This window comes from Myotis daubentonii, chromosome 3 (assembly GCF_963259705.1).
Source record: "Myotis daubentonii chromosome 3, mMyoDau2.1, whole genome shotgun sequence".
NCBI classification, from domain to species: Eukaryota; Metazoa; Chordata; class Mammalia; order Chiroptera; family Vespertilionidae; genus Myotis; species Myotis daubentonii.
The window spans coordinates 48,722,763-48,728,762 of NC_081842.1; positions in this window are offsets into that span (position 1 = coordinate 48,722,763).

The window sequence follows — 6,000 nt, forward strand, 5'->3', positions numbered from 1 at the left end:
AAAATGTACTCAAACTCCAGCAGGAGACTCCATTGATAGTGGACTCTTTCAATAAGCAAATCTAATATTAGGTTATTTTGATCATGTGTAACCACGGCTCTTGCTTGCCCCAAACAGCTCTGATTCCTTTGAAATGAAAGGAATAATTCTCAATACACAACAACCCAACCCTGTTCAGCTGCTGTTGATGCTGGCGACAAGGGAGCTGTTTTGAAGACTTGTTTTTTTCCCCTTATACAAATAGGATCATCTGAAGACTTTTTTTTTCTCCAAGTAAGTTAGTGTGAAAGGCAAGCCACTAACAGTCTGTCAGCATAAGAGAGGGAGAGAGAGAGAGGAAAAAAAGGCCTCCCTAGAAGAAGAGTGTTTTTTTAGAAAAAATTAATATTTAACTTACATTTAAAATCAAACAGGAGCTGCCACATTCCAGGACTGTCTGTTCCTTTCCAGTTTCCTTAATAGCCCTGTCGCTGTACATACCTTAATTCCTGATTGGGCTTTAAAATTCCAAATCAAACAAAACACCGCAAGCACTCTGTGCCCACCCTGTCGTGGAGGCATTCTAGTAGTATTCCTTGGGAGACTCACATTTTAGTTGAATAAGAAACAAGTGAAATAAAGAATACTAGTTATTCCCAAAATAATTGAAGCTAAAAACACAATTCAGATGTAAACCCAGAGAATTGGGCAGATCCTATGTGCTGGGTAGCAGGCCAGTTCTTTTCACAGACATGCAGTCATTTAACTTTTAAGGGTCTCTTTGAATAAGGTATTAGTGTTATAATTATACCATTGAGAAAGTTGAGTCTCATAAAAGAGAAATGACTTGCCAAAGCCCAGTTTGAAAATTACAAGGCCAGGACCTAGTTAGTGCTTTTCCCACTCCACTATGCTGCCTCTTTCCAAGCCTAAACTGTCTTCATAGCTGCCGTCAACATTCTGCTTTGGTTAAACTTGGACCACATGTTTTCTTTCGTCACCAACTTTGCTGTATGTTTCTCATTCAGCTAGAGTCACAGACTGATAAAATTGTTCTTCAGGATAAATATAAACAAGGTGTGTGTGTGTGTGTGTGTGTGTGTGTGTGTGTGTGTGTGTGTATGTGTGTGAGAGAGAGAGAGAGAGAGAGAGAGAGAGAGAGAGAGAGAGAGGGAGGGAGAGGGACCATATGTATTAGACAGAGGCTGACTATGACTGTGAACTCAACTTGATAGGTGACGTAATGCGGATAGAAACAGTCATGACCACTAGAGAACGTAAACAGGTCTTCAATCATATCTACATAAGAGATGCCAGATTGCTTCAGATGGATGCAAGGAAAAACCTTACTTATTAGAAATTCTGGGAGAGAAGATTATTCTGTATGTGTATGTAATCCATCATTCTGAGATTACCCCTGCGCCCTGCCGATCTTTGAGACCCCCTTCCCATCTCCATCCCTGAATTCTTCATAGCAGAATTGGTGCTGAATTCATGTTCTGAGTCCACGTTCTGAACTCGTTCTGCATTCTCTCTTACCAGTCTGCTCTGCCTTTAAACTCTAGTTTAGAAACTAAATCCTTGTCTTAGAAACTAACCCTTTGTCCTCTCTTGTTTGGGTATATTAAGGTTTATAACTAATCATTTATCTTTTTTTTCAACTTCAATTTTGGAACCACTTGGGTAGACCCAGAAATGGAAGTAATAAATACCCAAATATTACCATTATTGCTGAAAAGCAGGTTTGGAGGGTATGGGTTTTAATATGCAGTAAATGGCCTGTTTATTCCTTCTGCTGCCCACATCCTCAAATCAAACTTGGCCACTCTCAGGCAAGCTAGGAAACTTCTGAAATATTACTCTAGAATTTCCCTCATGAACACAGATAAGGAAAATAGGAGCTCCTCTCTGCCGGGAGCCGGTCCATCCTTGCTGTTTCAAGGGACCTGGCATATATGGCATACTTTTCTTAATATGTTTGCTCACCTTCTTGGCGCTGTGTTTTAACCAAAGTCACCTCTCCGAGAAAGGTTGAATCCCCAGGTAGGGATTTTCCCCTGAAGTTAGGGAGGGAATAAAACCCCTCAACTAAGTGCCAGGCGGGTAATTAATCCCTTTAACTACCAACAATCATGCTTAAACTACATAATCTTTTCTCCCTGGAATGGAGATAAGAAACGCCCTAACCTTTGTAATAGAGATTGATAGGATTGAATCAACTGGTATAAATACAGTTGTAACAAGACAGAAACACTCAGAACTCAGAACACAGAATTCAGAAGACAGAACCTACACGGAGCCTAGAGACAGAAGAACTTCGCTGGCGAGAGCATGCCAGAGGATCCTGGACCGGGACTGGCCTCGGAGCCTAGAGACAGAGCCTAGCGGGAGAACATGGCAAGGGATCCTGGACTGAACCTGACTACAGAGATTGGCAGGAGAACCTGACTGGAACCTGGACACTGAACCTGACTGGAGAGCCTGGACAGAACCTGGCTGGAGAACCTAGCGAGGGAACATGGCTACAGAACCTCGCTGGAGATCCGAAGCAGAACCTCTCTGGAGATCCAGACCAGAACTTGGCTGGAGATCCGGGCTAGAGATCCTGGCTAGGCTGCTGATCAACTGAACGCTGTCTCCGTGTCCTTCCTTCTTCGCCGACTCCGTCCACACCTTTGGGGACCCCTGGACCTGCTGGGGTTGGACCCCGGCACCTCTCAAACATTCTGTTTATCTAATTAGAATAATCACCCCCACAGCCTCTGAAGTGGCTCTCCTGCTATTCCTTGCTTGCTCAAAGACCATTTCTAAACCCAGCCCCTGTTTCCATCTGTAAGGCATCACTAAGCCAGTAAGCTGCCTGGACCAGCACCTAGTTCTTGCTGACAGAATGCTTGGGATTAGCTTCATCTCTCTGCTGTTAGACCCTTTGTCTCATCTTAGAGCCAGCCTTGATGCTGACTGCTTTGCTCTTGGACACCTGGCTGAATTTCAGCCTGCTGCTTGCTGATTCTGTAACCCTAAATCTGACCCACCAAAGTATTTCAGATCAGTCGTCAGGAACTTCCTTCCGGAAGGTCTGCTCTGCTTCTGACTGGTCTGCAAGCCGACTCTGGTGCCTATCTTCACTGCAGCAGAGCTATAAGTGTCTCACCTCTCTGGCCTCAGCTTCCTGAATTGTATCATGTACCCATTTCCAGGAAAACATAGGCTGCTGCAGTTTCCACATTGTAATGGGGACCTAGATAGAAGGCCAAATACAAAAAGCACAGGAAAAATATAAAGCTATTATTTGAGTGGTAGAGAATCTGTGTTGAATTCCTTCATAGCATTAAACTTTCATCTTTGTTCAGATTTAAGTAACATTAATTGAGATTTTTGAGCTGGGAACATTTTGTGATTTTATTTGATCTTTGGGGTTGGAGGATGGGGAGAAATTAAGGATATATTATTATGCAGACTTTACAAATAAAGAAATTTTGGTAGAAAATGTTTAAATGTTCACAGTGCAAATGAGTTGGGGAGTCAGGACTTGAATCTGAGTCCAGAGCCCACTTACTGAAAAAGGCATACTTCTCTTAGGGTCTCCAGACAGGAATTCGTTTTAGCACCTGTCCAAAGAGGATTTGTTCTAGCAAACCTCTCCAGCCTTCTTCTAGTAGCTATCAGACTCATCTTCTGCTGGGATCACAGGGAAAAACACAGATGCAAATATTAAAGCAATAAAGTTTCAGCTACCGTAAGCCCCTAAATTCTAGTGCTGGTTGCCTGCCTCTCTCATTATTCTAGTCTGCTTTGCCTGCACTTAACACCATTTCCCTCTTTTGGGACTATCTCCAACAGCATTCTCATCAGGAATGGTCTGACCTGTGGTACCCTGCACACTGGCATCCCCACTTCTCTGGATAGCATCTAAATGTGCCTCTGCTGGCGCTGTTGAGACTCTTCTTCTGTTTTAAGAAATTCATTCAAATGAAAACATTGGCAGAACCCATAAAATTCACCAATGTGGCTCTGCTGGAGAACTTGTCACTCATACCTAAATACTTCACATTCTGACTTCACCATTTATTTGGCTCCTGGAAATGGATTCCAGCCTCCTGATTACCTGACCACCTGTTCCTTGCCAACCTGGCAGGGGGTCCGCCTGTGGTTTCTTTCAACATCTGCCTCCCACACCATGCTGCTCCTGCTGTGTTCACATCTAAATTACTTTTTTCTAAAACATTTTAAAAATATATTTTTATTGATTTCAGAGAGGAAGGGAGAGGCATAAAGTGATAGAAACATCAATGATGAGAGGAGATCAAGGCCACAACCTGGGTATGTGCCCTGACTAGGAATCAAACAAACTGTGACCTCCTGGTTCATAGGTCCTTGCTCAATCACTAACCCACATCAACTGAGCTCTAAATTACTTTTTATTAGCAGCACCTGACAATGTGCAGATTGCCCAATAAATGAAAACTCAATTCAAAAAGATACCTGATGATCATCATCTGCTTAACCTCTTGTGAAGAAAGAGATTTAGTAGATCTAAACATTGTGCCTATGTTACAGAAAATGCTATTTAAATGAGTGAACCAAATTAAGTTATAGAATAACCTTGAACATTAAATCAGGATGTCCTAGATCTGGTGCTGGCTCTGCCATGGGCTAATTGTGATACCTTAGGTCAAGAAATTTATTTTTGGGTCCTCTTTTACCCCCATCAATAAAGAAAGGTCTGGAACTAGACTTTTGAGAGTCCTTCCAGCAATAAGTATTCTCTGATTCTTTCATTTTAAAAATACTGTTATCACATTCCTATTGGTCCCCCCAAAGAATTACTCCTCCTCTCCCTACATCTATCTCTGGGATAAAGTTAAATTCCAGTTCCCAAACACATTTCCAAGCTCCCTCAGGGGTCATTAAAGGTCTCAGCTTACTCAGAGCTTGTTGGTTTTGCCTAGAAATGTCAGCCAGCCTCAGCCAGTAGAGCAGGAGACCGGCCTTGTTGTTTTCGGGCATCTTGCAGCATAATAACAATTCCAGGCACAGAAGAGTTGATCCACATGCCCCAGCTCCCGAGGGAACTTCCTGCTTTAGTCTGTCCAGCATATGTCTTCTCTTTCTGCATTTACCCAAAGGAACGAATCATGAAGAAAATCCAGGATTTTTAAAAAAATAGTGAGTAGAAGGATACTGCCCAACTTTCCCAACCCATTTGATAAATGGAGAAAGTAAGACCAAATGCAGTGATGAAGTGATTCGCCTGAAAAGAGAGAGAGAGAGAGAGAGAGAGAGAGAGAGAGAGAGAGCGCGCAATTAGCCAAACCAATATCTTAATTCCTTTATTCTATTAAATCTGATCCTCTTACCACCTTAGTCTTTGAAAACATTTAGGATCTAAGTAATAAACTTATCTGGGCCAATTTACATTTGGGGGATAGGACAATTTATATTTAAAATTAGCTTAATCTCCAAACCACTTTTGAACTTTAAATTATTACTTTTAAGGTACTGTAAAAGTATACAAATGTATGTTTAAAAATTCTATAGACAACTCCTTCCTCTTACTTTCAAGAGAAAGTAGGTTGTAAGTTGTATAAATAAAATCTTGCGTAAGTTGTAGAAATAAAATCTCCATTTTCCCCCCACTCCAGTCCCAATGTACCCACAAGAAAACAAGGGTCACTAACTTGACATTCTGCTTCTGAAAGACTGCCAGGCTTCAGATTCTACCACACAACATGTAATCAGAGGTTGATTTGTTAAAATAAACACAGAATAAACCATAAAGTCAATTTCCTTCAAAGTCAACATCATGGGAAGCCATATGCTGATCCCATTTAAAATAGCAATGCTTTGGGAGGGACTTGCAGATAAATTGTGCATATTATTTTATAATCAACACTGATTTTTTACCAAAAAAGAGTTTTTCTTTCCTTATTTTCCAGAATGAACTTCAGGTGACATCGAGATTCAAAAATAACCATTCCATATGTAATAATAATCTCTATTTTAAAAAAAAAACTAATG